Source organism: Oncorhynchus nerka, linkage group LG15, assembly GCF_034236695.1.
Source record: "Oncorhynchus nerka isolate Pitt River linkage group LG15, Oner_Uvic_2.0, whole genome shotgun sequence".
Lineage (NCBI taxonomy): Eukaryota > Metazoa > Chordata > Actinopteri > Salmoniformes > Salmonidae > Oncorhynchus > Oncorhynchus nerka.
Genome location: NC_088410.1, coordinates 101,398,102 through 101,420,663, shown reverse-complemented (window position 1 = coordinate 101,420,663; position 22,562 = coordinate 101,398,102). Strand labels below are relative to the sequence as shown.

General features: G+C 41.5%; 1 long non-coding RNA gene across 1 annotated transcript; it reads right to left on the bottom strand.

The window, feature by feature from the left end:
• Window positions 1-13,955: 13,955 nt before the first annotated feature.
• LOC135560263 (uncharacterized) lies at window positions 13,956-16,519 on the bottom strand. Its single transcript, XR_010458861.1, has 3 exons — window positions 16,186-16,519; window positions 15,372-15,944; window positions 13,956-15,168 (listed from the first exon to the last, which is right to left on the bottom strand). It is a non-coding gene; the product is annotated as an uncharacterized LOC135560263 (long non-coding RNA).
• Between the last annotated feature and the right edge of the window lie 6,043 nt (window positions 16,520-22,562).

The following is a 22,562-nucleotide window of genomic DNA, read 5'->3' as shown; positions in this document are numbered from 1 at the left end:
CTCCTCATTAAGGTCTGAAAAGACTGTTGTCTCCTCACTAGGGTCTATATAGACTGTTGTCTCCTCATTAGGGTCTATATAGACTGGTGTCTCCTCACTAGGGTCTATATAGACTGGTGTCTCCTCATTAGGGCCTGTATAGACTGTTGTCTCCTCATTAGGGTCTATATAGACTGTTGTCTCCTCATTAGGGCCTATATAGATTGTTGTCTCCTCATTAGGGCCTATATAGACTGTTGTCTCCTCATTAGACCCTATATAGACTGTTGTCTCCTCATTAGGGCCTATATAGACTGTTGTCTCCTCATTAGGGCCTATATAGACTGTTGTCTCCTCATTAGGGCCTATATAGACTGTTGTCTCCTCATTGGGGTCTGACAAGACTGTTGTCTCCTCATTAGGGTCTGACAAGACTGTTGTCTCCTCACTAGGGTCTATATAGACTGTTGTCTCCTCACTAGGGTCTATATAGACTGTTGTCTCCTCATTAGACCCTATATAGATTGTTGTCTCCTCATTAGGGCCTATATAGACTGTTGTCTCCTCATTAGACCCTATATAGACTGTTGTCTCCTCATTAGGGCCTATATAGACTGTAGTCTCCTCATTAGGGTCTAAATAGACTGTTGTCTCCTCACTAGGGCCTATATAGACTCTTGTCTCCTCACTAGGGCCTATATAGACTGTTGTCTCCTCATTAGGGTCTATATAGACTGTTGTCTCCTCATTAGGGTCTATATAGACTGTTGTCTACTCTTTAGGGTCTGAAAAGACTGTTGTCTCCTCAATAAGGTCTATATAGACTGCTTCTCCTCATTAAGGTCTGAAAAGACTGTTGTCTCCTCATTAGGGTCTATATAGACTGTTGTCTCCTCATTAGACCCTATATAGATTGTTGTCTCCTCATTAGGGCCTATATAGACTGTTGTCTCCTCATTAGACCCTATATAGACTGTTGTCTCCTCATTAGGGCCTATATAGACTGTTGTCTCCTCATTAGGGTCTATATAGACTGTTGTCTCTCACTAGGGTCATATAGATTGTTGTCTCCTCTTTAGGGTCTGACAAGACTGTTGTCTCCTCATTAGGGTCTATATAGACTGTTGTCTCCTCATTAGGGTCTATATAGACTGTTGTCTCCTCATTAGGGTCTATATAGACTGTTGTCTCCTCATTAGGGTCTATATAGACTGTTGTCTCTCTTTAGGGTCTGAAAAGACTGTTGTCTCCTCATTAAGGTCTATATAGACTGCTGTCTCCTCATTAAGGTCTGAAAAGACTGTTGTCTCTCTCTATTAGATTGTTGTCTCCTTTATATAGACTGTTGTCTCCTCATTAGGGTCTAAATAGATTCTTGTCTCCTCATTAGGGCCTATACAAGACTGTTGTCTCCTCATTAGGGTCTATATAGACTGTTGTCTCCTCATTAAGGTCTCTCAAAGACTATATAGACTGTTGTCTCCTCACTAGGGTCTATATAGACTGTTGTCTCCTCATTAGGGTCTATATAGACTGTTGTCTCCTCATAGACTGGGTCTACTAGTGCCTATAGACTGTTGTCTCCTCTTTAGTGCCTATATAGACTGTTGTCTCCTCTTTAGGGTCTGACAAGACTGTTGTCTCCTCATTAGGGTCTATATAGACTGTTGTCTCCTCATTAGGGTCTGACAAGACTGTTGTCTCCTCACTAGGGTCTATATAGACTGTTGTCTCCTCACTAGGGTCTATATAGACTGTTGTCTCCTCATTAGGGTCTATATAGACTGTTGTCTCCTCATTAGGGTCTATATAGACTGTTGTCTCCTCATTGGGGTCTATATAGACTGTTGTCTCCTCATTGGGGTCTGACAAGACTGTTGTCTCCTCATTAGGGTCTGACAAGACTGTTGTCTCCTCACTAGGGTCTATATAGACTGTTGTCTCCTCACTAGGGTCTATATAGACTGTTGTCTCCTCATTAGACCCTATATAGATTGTTGTCTCCTCATTAGGGCCTATATAGACTGTTGTCTCCTCATTAGACCCTATATAGACTGTTGTCTCCTCATTAGGGCCTATATAGACTGTAGTCTCCTCATTAGGGTCTAAATAGACTGTTGTCTCCTCACTAGGGCCTATATAGACTCTTGTCTCCTCACTAGGGCCTATAGACTGTTGTCTCCTCATTAGGGTCTATATAGACTGTTGTCTCCTCATTAGGGTCTATATAGACTGTTGTCTACTCTTTAGGGTCTGAAAAGACTGTTGTCTCCTCAATAAGGTCTATATAGACTGCTTCTCCTCATTAAGGTCTGAAAAGACTGTTGTCTCCTCATTAGGGTCTATATAGACTGTTGTCTCCTCATTAGACCCTATATAGATTGTTGTCTCCTCATTAGGGCCTATATAGACTGTTGTCTCCTCATTAGACCCTATATAGACTGTTGTCTCCTCATTAGGGCCTATATAGACTGTTGTCTCCTCATTAGGGTCTATATAGACTGTTGTCTCCTCACTAGGGTCTATATAGATTGTTGTCTCCTCTTTAGGGTCTGACAAGACTGTTGTCTCCTCATTAGGGTCTATATAGACTGTTGTCTCCTCATTAGGGTCTATATAGACTGTTGTCTCCTCATTAGGGTCTATATAGACTGTTGTCTCCTCATTAGGGTCTATATAGACTGTTGTCTCCTCTTTAGGGTCTGAAAAGACTGTTGTCTCCTCATTAAGGTCTATATAGACTGCTGTCTCCTCATTAAGGTCTGAAAAGACTGTTGTCTCCTCATTAGGGTTTATATAGACTGTTGTCTCCTCATTAGGGTCTATATAGACTGTTGTCTCCTCATTAGGGTCTGACAAGACTCTTGTCTCCTCATTAAGGTCTATATAGACTGCTGTCTCCTCATTAAGGTCTGAAAAGACTGTTGTCTCCTCACTAGGGTCTATATAGACTGTTGTCTCCTCATTAGGGTCTATATAGACTGGTGTCTCCTCACTAGGGTCTATATAGACTGGTGTCTCCTCATTAGGGCCTGTATAGACTGTTGTCTCCTCATTAGGGTCTATATAGACTGTTGTCTCCTCATTAGGGCCTAGATTGTTGTCTCCTCATTAGGGCCTATATAGACTGTTGTCTCTCATTAGACCCATTAGACTGTTGTCTCCTCATTAGGGCCTATATAGACTGTTGTCTCCTCATTAGGGCCTATATAGACTGTTGTCTCCTCATTAGGGCCTATATAGACTGTTGTCTCCTCATTGGGGTCTGACAAGACTGTTGTCTCCTCATTAGGGTCTGACAAGACTGTTGTCTCCTCACTAGGGTCTATATAGACTGTTGTCTCCTCACTAGGGTCTATAGACTGTTGTCTCCTCATTAGACCCTATATAGATTGTTGTCTCCTCATTAGGGCCTATATAGACTGTTGTCTCCTCATTAGACCCTATATAGACTGTTGTCTCCTCATTAGGGCCTATATAGACTGTAGTCTCCTCATTAGGGTCTAAATAGACTGTTGTCTCCTCACTAGGGCCTATATGACTCTTGTCTCCTCACTAGGGCCTATATAGACTGTTGTCTCCTCATTAGGGTCTATATAGACTGTTGTCTCCTCATTAGGGTCTATATAGACTGTTGTCTACTCTTTAGGGTCTGAAAAGACTGTTGTCTCCTCAATAAGGTCTATATAGACTGCTTCTCCTCATTAAGGTCTGAAAAGACTGTTGTCTCCTCATTAGGGTCTATATAGACTGTTGTCTCCTCATTAGACCCTATATAGATTGTTGTCTCCTCATTAGGGCCTATATAGACTGTTGTCTCCTCATTAGACCCTATATAGACTGTTGTCTCCTCATTAGGGCCTATATAGACTGTTGTCTCCTCATTAGGGTCTATATAGACTGTTGTCTCCTCACTAGGGTCTATATAGATTGTTGTCTCCTCTTTAGGGTCTGACAAGACTGTTGTCTCCTCATTAGGGTCTATATAGACTGTTGTCTCCTCATTAGGGTCTATATAGACTGTTGTCTCCTCATTAGGGTCTATATAGACTGTTGTCTCCTCATTAGGGTCTATATAGACTGTTGTCTCCTCTTTAGGGTCTGAAAAGACTGTTGTCTCCTCATTAAGGTCTATATAGACTGCTGTCTCCTCATTAAGGTCTGAAAAGACTGTTGTCTCCTCATTAGGGTTTATATAGACTGTTGTCTCCTCATTAGGGTCTATATAGACTGTTGTCTCCTCATTAGGGTCTGACAAGACTGTTGTCTCCTCATTAGGTCTATATAGACTGCTGTCTCCTCATTAAGGTCTGAAAAGACTGTTGTCTCCTCACTAGGGTCTATATAGACTGTTGTCTCCTCATTAGGGTCTATATAGACTGGTGTCTCCTCACTAGGGTCTATAGACTGGTGTCTCCTCATTAGGGCCTGTATAGACTGTTGTCTCCTCATTAGGGTCTATATAGACTGTTGTCTCCTCATTAGGGCCTATATAGACTGTTGTCTCCTCATTAGGGCCTATATAGATTGTTGTCTCCTCATTAGGGCCTATATAGACTGTTGTCTCCTCATTAGGGCCTAAATAGATTCTTGTCTCCTCATTAGGGCCTATATAGACTGCTGTCTCCTCATTAGGGTCTATATAGACTGTTGTCTCCTCATTAGGGCCTATATAGACTGTTGTCTCCTCATTAGACCCTATATAGACTGTTGTCTCCTCATTAGGGCCTATATAGACTGTAGTCTCCTCATTAGGGTCTAAATAGACTGTTGTCTCCTCACTAGGGCCATATAGACTCTTGGTCACTAGGGCCTATATAGACTGTTGTCTCCTCATTAGGGTCTATATAGACTGTTGTCTCCTCATTAGGGTCTATATAGACTGTTGTCTCCTCTTTAGGGTCTGAAAAGACTGTTGTCTCCTCAATAAGGTCTATATAGACTGCTTCTCCTCATTAAGGTCTGAAAAGACTGTTGTCTCCTCATTAGGGTCTATATAGACTGTTGTCTCCTCATTAGACCCTATATAGATTGTTGTCTCCTCATTAGGGCCTATATAGACTGTTGTCTCCTCATTAGACCCTATATAGACTGTTGTCTCCTCATTAGGGCCTGACAAGACTGTTGTCTCCTCATTAGGGTCTATATAGACTGTTGTCTCCTCACTAGGGTCTATATAGATTGTTGTCTCCTCTTTAGGGTCTGACAAGACTGTTGTCTCCTCATTAGGGTCTATATAGACTGTTGTCTCCTCATTAGGTCTATATAGACTGTTGTCTCCTCATTAGGGTCTATATAGACTGTTGTCTCCTCACTAGTGCCTATATAGACTGTTGTCTCCTCTTTAGTGCCTATATAGACTGTTGTCTCCTCTTTAGGGTCTGACAAGACTGTTGTCTCCTCATTAGGGTCTATATAGACAAGACTGTTGTCTCCTCACTAGGGTCTATATAGACTGTTGTCTCCTCATTAGGGTCTATATAGACTGTTGTCTCCTCATTAGGGTCTGACAAGACTGTTGTCTCCTCACTAGTGCCTATATAGACTGTTGTCTCCTCTTTAGGGTCTGAAAAGACTGTTGTCTCCTCATTAAGGTATATATAGACTGCTGTCTCCTCATTAAGGTTTGAAAAGACTGTTGTCTCCTCATTAGGGTCTATATATACTGTTGTCTCCTCATTGGGGTCTGACAAGACTGTTGTCTCCTCATTAGGGTCTGACAAGACTGTTGTCTCCTCACTAGGGTCTATATAGACTGTTGTCTCCTCACTAGGGTCTATATAGACTGTTGTCTCCTCATTAGACCCTATATAGATTGTTGTCTCCTCATTAGGGCCTATATAGACTGTTGTCTCCTCATTAGACCCTATATAGACTGTTGTCTCCTCATTAGGGCCTATATAGACTGTAGTCTCCTCATTAGGGTCTAAATAGACTGTTGTCTCCTCACTAGGGCCTATATAGACTCTTGTCTCCTCACTAGGGCCTATATAGACTGTTGTCTCCTCATTAGGGTCTATATAGACTGTTGTCTCCTCATTAGGGTCTATATAGACTGTTGTCTACTCTTTAGGGTCTGAAAAGACTGTTGTCTCCTCAATAAGGTCTATATAGACTGCTGTCTCCTCATTAAGGTCTGAAAAGACTGTTGTCTCCTCATTAGGGTCTATATAGACTGTTGTCTCCTCATTAGACCCTATATAGATTGTTGTCTCCTCATTAGGGCCTATATAGACTGTTGTCTCCTCATTAGACCCTATATAGACTGTTGTCTCCTCATTAGGGCCTATATAGACTGTTGTCTCCTCATTAGGGTCTATATAGACTGTTGTCTCCTCATTAGGGCCTATATAGACTGTTGTCTCCTCATTGGGGTCTGACAAGACTGTTGTCTCCTCATTAGGGTCTGACAAGACTGTTGTCTCCTCACTAGGGTCTATATAGACTGTTGTCTCCTCACTAGGGTCTATATAGACTGTTGTCTCCTCATTAGACCCTATATAGATTGTTGTCTCCTCATTAGGGCCTATATAGACTGTTGTCTCCTCATTAGACCCTATATAGACTGTTGTCTCCTCATTAGGCCTATATAGACTGCTGTCTCCTCATTAGGTCTAAATAGACTGTTGTCTCACTCTATATAGACTCTTGTCTCCTCAGGGTTTATATAGACTGTTGTCTCCTCATTAGGGTCTATATAGACTGCTGTCTCCTCATTAGGGTCTATATAGACTGTTGTCTACTCTTTAGGGTCTGAAAAGACAGTTGTCTCCTCAATAAGGTCTATATAGACTGCTGTCTCCTCATTAAGGTCTGAAAAGACTGTTGTCTCCTCATTAGGGTCTATATAGACTGTTGTCTCCTCATTAGACCCTATATAGATTGTTGTCTCCTCATTAGGGCCTATATAGACTGTTGTCTCCTCATTAGACCCTATATAGACTGTTGTCTCCTCATTAGGGCCTATATAGACTGTTGTCTCCTCATTAGGGCCTATATAGACTGTTGTCTCCTCATTAGGGCCTATATAGACTGTTGTCTCCTCATTGGGGTCTGACAAGACTGTTGTCTCCTCATTAGGGTCTGACAAGACTGTTGTCTCCTCACTAGGGTCTATATAGACTGTTGTCTCCTCACTAGGGTCTATATAGACTGTTGTCTCCTCATTAGACCCTATATAGATTGTTGTCTCCTCATTAGGGCCTATATAGACTGTTGTCTCCTCATTAGACCCTATATAGACTGTTGTCTCCTCATTAGGGCCTATATAGACTGTAGTCTCCTCATTAGGGTCTAAATAGACTGTTGTCTCCTCACTAGGGCCTATATAGACTCTTGTCTCCTCACTAGGGCCTATATAGACTGTTGTCTCCTCATTAGGGTCTATATAGACTGTTGTCTCCTCATTAGGGTCTATATAGACTGTTGTCTACTCTTTAGGGTCTGAAAAGACTGTTGTCTCCTCAATAAGGTCTATATAGACTGCTTCTCCTCATTAAGGTCTGAAAAGACTGTTGTCTCCTCATTAGGGTCTATATAGACTGTTGTCTCCTCATTAGACCCTATATAGATTGTTGTCTCCTCATTAGGGCCTATATAGACTGTTGTCTCCTCATTAGACCCTATATAGACTGTTGTCTCCTCATTAGGGCCTATATAGACTGTTGTCTCCTCATTAGGGTCTATATAGACTGTTGTCTCCTCACTAGGGTCTATATAGATTGTTGTCTCCTCTTTAGGGTCTGACAAGACTGTTGTCTCCTCATTAGGGTCTATATAGACTGTTGTCTCCTCATTAGGGTCTATATAGACTGTTGTCTCCTCATTAGGGTCTATATAGACTGTTGTCTCCTCATTAGGGTCTATATAGACTGTTGTCTCCTCTTTAGGGTCTGAAAAGACTGTTGTCTCCTCATTAAGGTCTATATAGACTGCTGTCTCCTCATTAAGGTCTGAAAAGACTGTTGTCTCCTCATTAGGGTTTATATAGACTGTTGTCTCCTCATTAGGGTCTATATAGACTGTTGTCTCCTCATTAGGGTCTGACAAGACTGTTGTCTCCTCATTAAGGTCTATATAGACTGCTGTCTCCTCATTAAGGTCTGAAAAGACTGTTGTCTCCTCACTAGGGTCTATATAGACTGTTGTCTCCTCATTAGGGTCTATATAGACTGGTGTCTCCTCACTAGGGTCTATATAGACTGGTGTCTCCTCATTAGGGCCTGTATAGACTGTTGTCTCCTCATTAGGGTAGACTGTTGTCTCCTCATTAGGGCCTATATAGACTGTTGTCTCCTCATTAGGGCCTATATAGATTGTTGTCTCCTCATTAGGGCCTATATAGACTGTTGTCTCCTCATTAGGGCCTAAATAGATTCTTGTCTCCTCATTAGGGCCTATATAGACTGCTGTCTCCTCATTAGGGTCTATATAGACTGTTGTCTCCTCATTGGACCCTATATAGATTGTTGTCTCCTCATTAGGGCCTATATAGACTGTTGTCTCCTCATTAGACCCTATATAGACTGTTGTCTCCTCATTAGGGCCTATATAGACTGTAGTCTCCTCATTAGGGTCTAAATAGACTGTTGTCTCCTCACTAGGGCCTATATAGACTCTTGTCTCCTCACTAGGGCCTATATAGACTGTTGTCTCCTCATTAGGGTCTATATAGACTGTTGTCTCCTCATTAGGGTCTATATAGACTGTTGTCTACTCTTTAGGGTCTGAAAAGACTGTTGTCTCCTCAATAAGGTCTATATAGACTGCTTCTCCTCATTAAGGTCTGAAAAGACTGTTGTCTCCTCATTAGGGTCTATATAGACTGTTGTCTCCTCATTAGACCCTATATAGATTGTTGTCTCCTCATTAGGGCCTATATAGACTGTTGTCTCCTCATTAGACCCTATATAGACTGTTGTCTCCTCATTAGGGCCTATATAGACTGTTGTCTCCTCATTAGGGTCTATATAGACTGTTGTCTCCTCACTAGGGTCTATATAGATTGTTGTCTCCTCTTTAGGGTCTGACAAGACTGTTGTCTCCTCATTAGGGTCTATATAGACTGTTGTCTCCTCATTAGGGTCTATATAGACTGTTGTCTCCTCATTAGGGTCTATATAGACTGTTGTCTCCTCACTAGTGCCTATATAGACTGTTGTCTCCTCTTTAGTGCCTATATAGACTGTTGTCTCCTCTTTAGGGTCTGACAAGACTGTTGTCTCCTCATTAGGGTCTATATAGACTGTTGTCTCCTCATTAGGGTCTGACAAGACTGTTGTCTCCTCACTAGGGTCTATATAGACTGTTGTCTCCTCATTAGGGTCTATATAGACTGTTGTCTCCTCATTAGGGTCTGACAAGACTGTTGTCTCCTCACTAGTGCCTATATAGACTGTTGTCTCCTCTTTAGGGTCTGAAAAGACTGTTGTCTCCTCATTAAGGTATATATAGACTGCTGTCTCCTCATTAAGGTTTGAAAAGACTGTTGTCTCCTCATTAGGGTCTATATATACTGTTGTCTCCTCATTAGGGTCTATATAGACTGTTGTCTCCTCATTGGGGTCTGACAAGACTGTTGTCTCCTCATTAGGGTCTGACAAGACTGTTGTCTCCTCACTAGGGTCTATATAGACTGTTGTCTCCTCACTAGGGTCTATATAGACTGTTGTCTCCTCATTAGACCCTATATAGATTGTTGTCTCCTCATTAGGGCCTATATAGACTGTTGTCTCCTCATTAGACCCTATATAGACTGTTGTCTCCTCATTAGGGCCTATATAGACTGTAGTCTCCTCATTAGGGTCTAAATAGACTGTTGTCTCCTCACTAGGGCCTATATAGACTCTTGTCTCCTCACTAGGGCCTATATAGACTGTTGTCTCCTCATTAGGGTCTATATAGACTGTTGTCTCCTCATTAGGGTCTATATAGACTGTTGTCTACTCTTTAGGGTCTGAAAAGACTGTTGTCTCCTCAATAAGGTCTATATAGACTGCTGTCTCCTCATTAAGGTCTGAAAAGACTGTTGTCTCCTCATTAGGGTCTATATAGACTGTTGTCTCCTCATTAGACCCTATATAGATTGTTGTCTCCTCATTAGGGCCTATATAGACTGTTGTCTCCTCATTAGACCCTATATAGACTGTTGTCTCCTCATTAGGGCCTATATAGACTGTTGTCTCCTCATTAGGGCCTATATAGACTGTTGTCTCCTCATTAGGGCCTATATAGACTAGACAAGACTGTTGTCTCCTCATTAGGGTCTGACAAGACTGTTGTCTCCTCACTAGGGTCTATATAGACTGTTGTCTCCTCATTAGGGTCTATATAGACTGTTGTCTCCTCATTAGACCCTATATAGATTGTTGTCTCCTCATTAGGGCCTATATAGACTGTTGTCTCCTCATTAGACCCTATATAGACTGTTGTCTCCTCATTAGGGCCTATATAGACTGTTGTCTCCTCATTAGGGCCTATATAGACTGTTGTCTCCTCATTAGGGCCTATATAGACTGTTGTCTCCTCATTAGGGTCTATATAGACTGTTGTCTCCTCATTAGACCCTATATAGATTGGTGTCTCCTCATTAGGGCCTATATAGACTGTTGTCTCCTCAATAGGGCCTATATAGACTGTTGTCTCCTCATTAGGGCCTATATAGTCAGTCAGGAAAGCTAAGGCCAGCTTCTTCAGGCAGAAGTTTGCATCCTGTAGCTCCAACTCCAAAAAGTTCTGGGACACTGTGAAGTCCATGGAGAACAAGAGCACCTCCTCCCAGCTGCCCACTGCACTGAGGCTAGGTAACACGGTCTCCACCGATAAATCCATGATTATCGAAAACTTCAATAAGCACTTCTCAACGGCTGGTCATGCCTTCCGCCTGGCTACTCCAACCTCGGCCAACAGCTCCGCCCCCCCCGCAGCTCCTCGCCCAAGCCTCTCCAGGTTCTCCTTTACCCAAATCCAGATAGCAGATGTTCTGAAAGAGCTGCAAAACCTGGACCCGTACAAATCAGCTGGGCTTGACAATCTGGACCCTCTATTTCTGAAACTATCTGCCGCCATTGTCGCAACCCCTATTACCAGCCTGTTCAACCTCTCTTTCATATCGTCTGAGATCCCCAAGGATTGGAAAGCTGCCGCAGTCATCCCCCTCTTCAAAGGGGGAGACACCCTGGACCCAAACTGCTATAGACCTATATCCATCCTGCCCTGCCTATCTAAGGTCTTCGAAAGCCAAGTCAACAAACAGGTCACTGACCATCTCGAATCCCACCGTACCTTCTCCGCTGTGCAATCTGGTTTCCGAGCCGGTCACGGGTGCACCTCAGCCTTCTCAAGGTACTAAACGATATCATAACCGCCATCGATAAAAGACAGTACTGTGCAGCAGTCTTCATCGACCTCGCCAAGGCTTTCGACTCTGTCAATCACCATATTCTTATCGGCAGACTCAATAGCCTCGGTATTTCGGATGACTGCCTTGCCTGGTTCACCATTTACTTTGCAGACAGAGTTCAGTGTGTCAAATCGGAGGGCATGCTGTCCGGTCCTCTGGCAGTCTCTATGGGGGTGCCACAGGGTTCAATTCTCGGGCCGACTCTTTTCTCTGTATATATCAATGATGTTGCTCTTGCTGCGGGCGATTCCCTGATCCACCTCTACGCAGACGACACCATTCTATATACTTTCGGCCCGTCATTGGACACTGTGCTATCTAACCTCCAAACGAGCTTCAATGCCATACAGCACTCCTTCCGTGGCCTCCAACTGCTCTTAAACGCGAGTAAAACCAAATGCATGCTTTTCAACCGATCGCTGCCTGCACCCGCATGCCCGACTAGCATCACCACCCTGGATGGTTCCGACCTTGAATATGTGGACATCTATAAGTACCTAGGTGTCTGGCTAGACTGCAAACTCTCCTTCCAGACTCACATCAAACATCTCCAATCGAAAATCAAATCAAGAGTCGGCTTTCTATTCCGCAACAAGGCCTCCTTCACTCACGCCGCCAAGCTTACCCTAGTAAAACTGACTATCCTACCGATCCTCGACTTCGGCGATGTCATCTACAAAATGGCTTCCAACACTCTACTCAGCAAACTGGATGCAGTCTATCACAGTGCCATCCGTTTTGTCACCAAAGCACCTTATACCACCCACCACTGCGACTTGTATGCTCTAGTCGGCTGGCCCTCGCTACATATTCGTCGCCAGACCCACTGGCTCCAGGTCATCTACAAGTCCATGCTAGGTAAAGCTCCGCCTTATCTCAGTTCACTGGTCACGATGGCAACACCCATCCGTAACACGCGCTCCAGCAGGTGTATCTCACTGATCATCCCTAAAGCCAACACCTCATTTGGCCGCCTTTCGTTCCAGTACTCTGCTGCCTGTGACTGGAACGAACTGCAAAAATCGCTGAAGTTGGAGACTTTTATCTCCCTCACCAACTTCAAACATCAGCTATCCGAGCAGCTAACCGATCGCTGCAGCTGTACATAGTCTATTGGTAAATAGCCCACCCATTTTTACCTACCTCATCCCCATACTGTTTTTATTTATTTACTTTGCTGCTCTTTTGCACACCAATATCTCTACCTGTACATGACCATCTGATCATTTATCACTCCAGTGTTAATCTGCAAAATTGTAATAATTCGCCTACCTTGTGCCTTTTGCACACAATGTATATAGACTCTCTTTTTTTTCTACTGTGTTATTGACTTGTTAATTGTTTACTCCATGTGTAACTCTGTGTTGTCTGTTCACACTGCTATGCTTTATCTTGGCCAGGTCGCAGTTGCAAATGAGAACTTGTTCTCAACTAGCCTACCTGGTTAAATAAAGGTGAAATTATGTTTTTTTTTTTTATTAAAAAAATTCAGACACAATCTGTCTGTAAATTTGAAGAGCTTTTTCATGGTTTCAAGACAGTCTAGTGACCACTACAAAGGGGTGTGTCACGCCCTGGCCTTAGTTATCTTTGTTTTCTTTATTAATTTGGTTTGGCCAGGGTGTGACATGGGGGATTTTTGTGTTTGGCTTGTCTAGGGGTTTTTGTAGATTTATGGGGTTGTGTTCAGTTTAGGTGTCTAGGTAAGTCTATGGTTGCCTAGATTGGTTCTCAATCCGAGGCAGGTGTTTTTCGTTGTCTCTGATTGGGAACCATATTTAGGCAGCCATATTCTTTGGGTATTTTGTGGGTGATTGTTTCCTGTCTTTGTGTTTTATGCACCAGTTAGGACTGTTACGGTTTTTAATGTTTATTGTTTTGTAGTTTGTTCATGTTTGAGTTTTCTTATTAAAGAACCATGAACTATAACCACGCTGCGTTTTGGTCTGCCTCTCGTTCCCAGGAAGAAAGCCGTGACAGGGCGGCAGTGTATTCTAGTGTTTAGAGCATTTGACTAGTAACCGAAAGGTTGCAAGATTGAATCCCCGAGCTGACAAGGTAAAAATCTGTCATTCTGCTCCTGAACAAGGCAGTTAACCCACTGTTCCTAGACCATCATTGAAAATCAGAATTAGTTCTTAACTGACTTGCCTAGTTTAATAAAACAATAACTCACAGCAGGAAATTAATCACAGAATCATTCCCCTAACATGCTGCATAAATTCTCCTAACCTGCTCCGAAAAAGTCCATTTTGGTCGTATCTTTATCAAAGTGATGTGTTTTTATGGAATCTCATATGCAAGAATGCATACAGGGTTCTCTGAGACATGATTAGACAGAGAGTGATTTCAGTCATGTACTGCACACATCAAAACCAAGGACAGTGGAATGTTTAGGGTTTGTTTGGTGTTTTAGGAAATAGTGGTGTAGAATGTGAAGTGTATTAACACCCCCAACTCTATTTGGGGTCCATAAATAGTTGGATATCAGACAGTTACTTTCCTAATGTAATGATAATAATAAGCAATTTCACAACTCTAAGACAGGGTTATTTTAAAGTGGATGTATTTATTAACCAATAAATATAATTCCAGTATAAAAACCTGCTCTTCAAACAGAACAGATGAATTAAGCATGTCCAATGAGGATAAACAAATCCAACATCCCTGATTTGGGAAACTGGAAATGATGCTTACAATTACATTGATAACAGAAACAATCTGCAACATTGAAGCTGTTCTAAAATGATGTCATAATAAATACTAAACCTCCACTTCCCTTCATGCAGTAATACACCTTTTATCAAATCATTAAACATCTATTATAAACATTGATCACAGTATATTGTATTGTACACAGCACACATTGTACAGCACACAGTCTCTAACCTTCACCCCTCTATCTATATTTCTATCTATCTATCTATCTATCTATCTATCTATCTATCTATCTATCTATCTATCTATCTATCAATTCAATTCAAGGGGCTTTATTGGCATGGGAAACATGCGTTAACATTGCCAAAGCAAGTGAGGTAGATAATATACAAAAGTGAAATATCCAATAAAAATTAACAGTAAACATTACACATACAGAAGTTTCAAAACAATAAAGACATTACAAATGTCATATTAAACATATGTGTACAGTGTACAGTGTTGTAACAATGTACAAATGGTTAAAGTACACAAGGGAAAATAAATAAGCATAAATATGTAAATATGTAAATATCTATCTGTCTGTCTGTCTGTCTGTCTGTCTGTCTGTCTGTCTGTCTGTCTGTCTGTCTGTCTGTCTGTCTGTCTGTCTGTCTGTCTGTCTGTCTGTCTGTCTGTCTGTCTGTGTGTCTGTCTGTCTGTCTGTCTGTCTGTCTGTCTGTCTGTCTGTCTGTCTGTCTGTCTGTCTGTCTGTCTGTCTGTCCATCTATTCATAACTTCCTTTATCTTTCTTTCTTCCTCAATCCATTTAATATCTTATTTTTTATTTCCTCCACCTATCCATCCTCTATTATTAATATTATAATTTAACCCTTAGTTTACCAGGTAAGTTGACTGAGAACATTACACATACCCAAAGTCAATCAAACACAAAGCATATGAATAATTGGTTCAATCTTGCTTCATGATGGAAAATCACCAGTCGGTCCTGTTTTATGAATTAGCTTCATTACTCAATGAGTATCTCCTGCTCTGAAATGGGAAAATCCAGTCTTCTTACTCTGCTCTTCGTCTTCTCGGTTTACAGTACATTGTGCTTCATCCTCCTCAGGAAATTCTGTAGTTTGAGCCTTTGAGAGAGAGAGAGAAAGAGAGAGAGAGAGAGAGAGAGAGAGAGAGACAGAGAGAGAGAGAGAAGAGAGAGACAGAGAGAGCAGAAATAGAGAACAAAAGAGACAGAACTAAATGTTAGGAAGATCAGAGAACAGAGGAAGGTTTCTCCAGGTTTCTAAATCAGTCTATCAATCCATCCACCTTTGTCTGGGGTACTCACCATGTGTACTGTGTAGTGGTCTGTGTGTGTCTGTTAGCTCCCTTCCACTCTTCCTCCTCTTCCTCCTCCTCCTCTTCCTGTTGTCTGTCTAGTATCTGGTCCCAGATCTCAATGTTAACCCACAGCGACCCCGGCAGGGTGAGGCTGGGCTCGGTGCAGGTGATCCAACGGCACAGGGGGCAGCAGACTGTCAGTAGGCCGCTTTGGAGCCTGGACATCGCCTGCAAGCACAGCCCACAGAATGTGTGCTTACAGTGGAGCATCCGAGGGATCTTCTCCCTGCGAGAGTAGGGCTGGAGGCAGACACAGCACTCCATGTCCTCGCTCATCAGACCCATGGCTGGCTGGCTGGGGTGTGGATGGACGGATGGATGGATAGATGGACGGATGGATGGATGGACAGCTGGAGCGCAGAGGAATTCTGGACGGAGTGTCAGTGTCTTGGCCGGAAGACGTGGGGTTTAAACGCTGGTCTGAGGTTAGTGTTCCCCTTGTGGTTTGTTAATGTCCTGGTTTGGATTTGATGAGGATGAGCTGATCCTAGATCTGTGCTTAGGAGCGTAGGTCAGGAACCTGCCAAAGACATTAAGATATTAAATTAAATTAGACTCAGTGACTTCATCACTGGCACTATGTAAACACATCTAATGTGATGGCGTATCTTAAATCAACAGGCTGTCAGGTTTTTCTGATTAGACATGAAGAAAAAAATATCTTGAAAAATATCACACACATTTATAACATCCATAGTTATCAGATATAGACAAACCTTTTCACTTTTATCATTATCAATGAGAGATAATATTTTACTTACAGGTTCTGGAAGATTTTCAGCACAGCGACCAACTATCCTACGACAAAACTGTGTGTGTGAGAGAAGAGTGTGTGTGCTCCTATTTTAAGCTTTAGGGGAGGAGAATAAATTGTGTTATTTTCCCAGAAAGGGCGGTCTCTCACCTCCTCTACTCTCAGGTGAGGCAGGAAAGTTCCATGGAACGAGTTAAACACTTCTAAGTCACTTCTATTGCATAATAGGACACTTCAGGAGAATTTCCAGGGCCGTGTATTGACAATTTCAGGGCAGGTATTCATTTCTACAAATGGCACGTACACTGAATGTACAAAACATTAAGAACACATGCTCTTTCCTTGACATAGACTGAGTGTACAAATGGTTTTCCTAATGTTTGGTCCAGTTTATGATGGAACAATATTTGAAGGGGAATTTTCACTAGAGAGGGGGAAGCACTTGTACACATTTATTTAAATACGACTCCCATCTCAATACATTATTCCCCCAGATCATTTTGGGCAAAAATAGCGTATTACTCTCAAGTGTCTCGCCATTATTTTTAATGCCTTCTTTTCAACAACATGTATTCAATATAAAACACATAATAAACGTTCAGTTATATTTAGACAAACACTGGCAAAACATGCAAATGGGTGAATTTCTACCTAATATCAGTTTTAGTTAACCGCCTCGCCTGGGAACCGAACCGTGGATTGTCGTTGGTAAAACTGCTGTGCTCACCACTATACCACCTGCGCTATGGAATTGACTGAGACTCTCCGCAATTATACCCATTTTTACAGTTATCTGTATTTGTTACTCCGACAATTAGACAACAGAAAATAGCCCCAATTTAGACGCCCAAAGTTTTCCCTGTTAGAATTCTTGTTTAATCTCGCCCCTTTCTATCTGAACCTTCTTTCTTTTTACCCGATTGTCGCCTTTCCCCAGTTAAATTACAACCTTGTTGACGACTTTTGCAGGGAGTGTTACACTCCCGGGCGAAATGTCCAATTTCGTTAATTAAAACATCTTGTATTTTTCTTTTGACTCACCTCATCCACTTTTCTCGACTTTATTCCCTTCCTCTAGCTCCATTATACCTCCCTCGGCTTCAGCCGTGGATCCACATACTTGGGTGGTCATTTCATCAGGTTGCTCCTGCAGCCATTTCCACCCATTCTAAATCCTTTGCCGTTACTAGTAGCTATGGTATCTAATCACTTATCTATGCCTTTCTATATAATTTTAAATTCTATGTGCGTGCAGTTCTATAAATTTGTAATTTACCTTTACTTAGTTACTTTAGTCTTTTCTGTCTGACTATGTGTGTGTTCCTTTTAAAAATAATCAGTATGTATTTTCCTTCCTGTGAAACCGCGTCCATAGAAGACTTTTGATCGGACATCACATTTCACCCATAGGATATTCTTTTGGGACTTTCAACGTTAATGTCTCATATCTCACTACTCTAGACTAATCACTTATCTCTTTGATATTAATTTCGTTCAGCATTGTACAGGTTCAATTATTCTGTTGGCCTAGAATTACCCTGCCTTCTCACCAAGCCTAATGTATCTTTATTTAGGTATGTCTTTTGAATGAATGGCTATCCTATTTGTACGGAACAAGCGTCCTAATTCTCCAATGCGTACTATATCCTCCTTAATAACCTTCTGGCTTGCAAGACCAGGATTTATTAATCTCTAGTTTATTTAATGGTAGCGCACCTTACCACAGGTCAATTTCAGACCTGCTTCCTTCCTATCGATTTTGGTTAAAACCCAAGGTAGAAACCCATTGTATTTGTTCAGAATATTCAAGCACCTATTATTGATCAAATTCAACTCCCTTCATAACATTTTAATCAATAAATATCCAAAATAATCCCTCCCAAATTCGAGAATAAAGGCTACTTTACCTGCTGCCGACTGGGATAAGCGCTGTTGCTGTATGTAGTCAACCTTCCGTATTTTCTGTGGTAGTACGCAGGCCTGAATTTAACCTCAATTCGGAGGTCAGGTCTTTTAGTAAAACGAGTCAAAAACTCGTCCGTGCACAATTTTCAAAGTACTACCTCAGATAACAGGGAGGGGTATTTAGATCCGGGATCGAAGGACCAATTGTTGAGAGGAATTCTAAATTCCTATGTTTTGTAGCCAAAACAAATTCTGCACTCTCTCTATTTCATTAATGAGTTGTAATTCATTAATTATGCATGAAATAGATCGAGACCAGTCTTAAAAGTCAGGTAACAGCGTTTATTACAAGAGTACTGCCACACATACACATTTTTCCACTGGGTTATAAAACTGAAAATGACGTCAGCGTTTTCTAAATGTTCTATCTCTTTCATGACACCGGTAGAGAGGCCTCTATAGTTCTCGAGAGCCTTCGCTCCACGCTTGAAGTCAAGGTCAGTCAGTATAAATCAGAATTCTAGACAGTCTGGAGATAGTCCGTCCCTGCCATCTGGAGATAGTACATTCATTTGTACAAGGAACAGACCGTCATTGTTACACAACTCCTGACTGCATTATATACAATTGGGAATGGGAGCAAGAGAGAGAAAATTCATATATGTACAGTACATTATAGCATTTGGACTAGTCAGTTCTGATTGAATGTATACATAATTAGATAATTTCAACCATAATTTCCTCCAACAAGTAGTATACTATATACTCGTACTAGCCAGGCCCTGTTCTAAAGTAGTATACTATATACTGCACTAGTTAGACTCCTGGTCTAAAGTAGTATACTATATACTGCACTAGCCGGAGCCTGGTCAAAGTAGTATACTATATATCTGCACTAGCCGGGCCCTGGTCAATAGTAGTATACTATATACTGCACTAGCCGGGCCCTGGTCAAAAGTAGCATACTATATACTGCACTAGCCGGGCCCTTGTCAAAGAGTACTATTCTGTATACTGTACTGGTTTGGCTCCTATGTCAAAAGTAGTATTATCTATATACTGTACTAGCTAGGCCCTTTTGTCAAAAGTACTATTCTATATACTGTACTAGTTTGGCCCTGGTCTAAAGTAGTATACTATATACTGCACTAGTTGGGCCCTGGTCTAAAGTAGTACTACTATATACTGCACTAGCACGGGCCTGGTCAAAAGTAGTATGCTATATACTGCAATAGTCAGGCCTGGTCTAAAGTAGTATGCTATATACTGACAATAGCCAGGACCCTGGTCTAAGTAAGTATACTAGTATACTGTACTAGTTTGGCCCTTGGTCAAAAGTAGTATACTATAATGAATAGGTGCCATTTCAGACACAAACTGTCTGTCAATTTGAAGAGCTTTTCATGGTTTCGAGACAACCTAGTGACCAATAGAAAGTGGTGGCAGGTGGTAGGCCAGTGTTTAGAGCATTTGACTAGTAACTGAAAGGTTGCACAGACTTGTGATCTCCAAGCTGACAAGGTGAGAAATCTGTCATTCTGCCTCCTGAACAAGGCAGTTAACCCACTGTTCCTAGACCATCATCAGAAAATCAGAATTTGTTCTTAACTGACTTGCCTAGTTTAATAAAACAACAACTCACAGCAGGAAATTAATCACAGAATCATTCCCCTAACATGCTGCATAAATTCTCCTAACCTGCTCCGAAAAAGTCAATTTTGGTCGTATCTTTATCAAAGTGATGTGTTTTATGGAATCTCATATGCAAGAATGCATACAGGGTTCTCTGAGACATGATTACGACGAGAGTGATTTCAGTCATGTACTGCACACATCAAAACCAAGGACAGTGGAATGTTTAGGGTTTGTTTGGTGTTTTAGGAAATAGTAGTGTAGAATGTGAAGTGTATTAACACCCCCAACTCTATTTGGGGTCCACAAATAGTTGGATATCAGACAGTTACTTTCCTAATGTAATGATAATAATAAGCAATTTCACAACTCTAAGACAGGGTTATTTTAAAGTGGATGTATTTATTAACCAATAAATATAATTCCAGTATAAAAACCTGCTCTTCAAACAGAACAGATGAATTAAGCATGTCCAATGAGGATAAACAAATCCAACATCCCTGATTTGGGAAACTGGAAATGATGCAGACAATTACATTGATAACAGAAACAATCTGCAACATTGAAGCTGTTCTAAAATGATGTCATAATAAATACTAAACCTCCACTTCCCTTCATGCAGTAATACACCTTTTATCAAATCATTAAACATCTATTATAAACATTGTTCACAGTATATTGTATTGTGCACAGCACACATTGTACAGCACACAGTCTCTAACCTTCACCCTCTATCTATCTATCTATCTATCTATCTATCTATCTATCTATCTATCTATCTATCTATCTATCTATCTATCTATCAATTCAATTCAAGGGGCTTTATTGGCATGGGAAACATGTTAACATTGTCAAAAGCAAGTGAGGTAGATAATATACAAAATGAAATAACCAATAAAGATTAACAGTAAACATTACACACACAGAAGTTTAAACAATAAAGACATTACAAATGTCATATTAAACATATGTGTACAGTGGCTGTATGTAACAATGTACAAATGGTTAAAGTACACAAGGGAAATAAATAAGCATAAATATAAAATATGTAAATATCTATCTATCTGTCTGTCTGTCTGTCTGTCTGTCTGTCTGTCTGTCTGTCTGTCTGTCTGTCTGTCTGTGGTTCTGTCTGTCTGTCTGTCTGTCTGTCCATCTATTCATAATTTCCTTATCTTTCTTTCTTCCTCCATCCATTTAATATCTTATTTTTATTTCCTCCACCTATCCATCTATTATTAATATTATAATCTAACCCTTAGTTTACCAGGTAAGTTGACTGAGAACATTACACATACCCAAAGTCAATCAAACACAAAGCATATGAATAATTGGTCAATCTTGCTTCATGATGGAAAATCACCTGCCTGTCCTGTTTTATGAATTAGCTTCATTATTCAATAAGTATCTCCTGCCTGAAATGGGAAAATCCAGTCTTCTTTCTCTGCTCTTCGTCTTCTCGGTTTACAGTACATTGTGCTTCATCCTCCTCAGGAAATTATGTAGTTTGAGCGTTTGCCACAATGCCTTGATGGGAGAACTAGAGGACAGGAGAGAAGGGGGAAATAAACAGAAGAGAGAGAGAGAGAGAGAGAGAGAGAGATAGAGAACAGATATAGCAGAAATAGAGAACAAAAAGAGACATAACTAAATGTTAGGAAGATCCGAGAATATGTAAAGGTTTCTCCAGGTTTCTAATCAGTCTATCAATCCATCCACCTTGTCCGGGGTACTCACCATGTACTGTGTAGTGGTCTGTGTGTGTCTTGTTAGCCCTCTCCACTCTTCCTCCCTTCCTCCTCCTCCTCTTCCTGTTGGGTCTGTCTAGTATCTGGTCCCAGATCTCAATGTTAACCCACAGCGACCCCGGCAGGGAGGCTGGGCTCTGCAGGTGATCCAACTGGCACAGGGGGCAGCAGACTGTCAGTAGGCCGCTTGGGAGCCTGGACATCGCTGCAAGCACAGCCCACAGAATGTGTGCTTACAGTGGAGCATCCGAGGGATCTTCTCCCTGCGAGAGTAGGGCTGGAGGCAGACACAGCACTCCATGTCCTCGCTCATCATGGCTGGCTGGCTGGGGTGTTAGATGGATGGATGGATGGATGGATGGATGGATGGATGGATGGATGGATGGATGGATGGATGGATGGATGGATGGATGGATGGATGGATGGATGGATGGATGATGGATGGATGGATGGATGGATGGATGGATGGATGGATGATGATGGACGGACTGATGGACGGATGGATGGATGTGATGGATGGATGGACAGCTGGAGCGCAGAGGAATTCTGGATCGGAGTGTCAGTGTCTTGGCAGGAAGACGTGGGGTTTAAACGCTGGTCTGAGGTTAGTGTTCCCCTTGTGGTTTGTTAATGTCCTGGTTTGGATTTGGTGAGGATGAGCTGATCCTAGATCTGTGCTTAGGAGCGTAGGTCAGGAACCTGCAAAAGACATTAAGATGTTAAATTAAATTAGACTCAGTGACTTCATCACTGGCACTATGTAAACACATCTAATGTGATGACGTATCTTAAATCAACAGGCTGTCAGGTTTTTCTGATTGGACATGAAGAAAAAAATATCTTGAAAAATATCACACACATTTATAACATCCATAGTTATCAGATATAGACAAACCTTTTCACTTTTATCATTATCAATGAGAGATAATATTTTACTTACAGTTTCTGGAAGATTTTCAGCACAGCGACCAACTATCCTACAACAAAACTGTGTGTGTGAGAGAAGAGTGTGTGTGCTCCTATTTTAAGCTTTGGGGGAGGAGAATAAATTGTGTTATTTTCCCAGAAAGGGCGGTCTCTCACCTCCTCTACTCTCAGG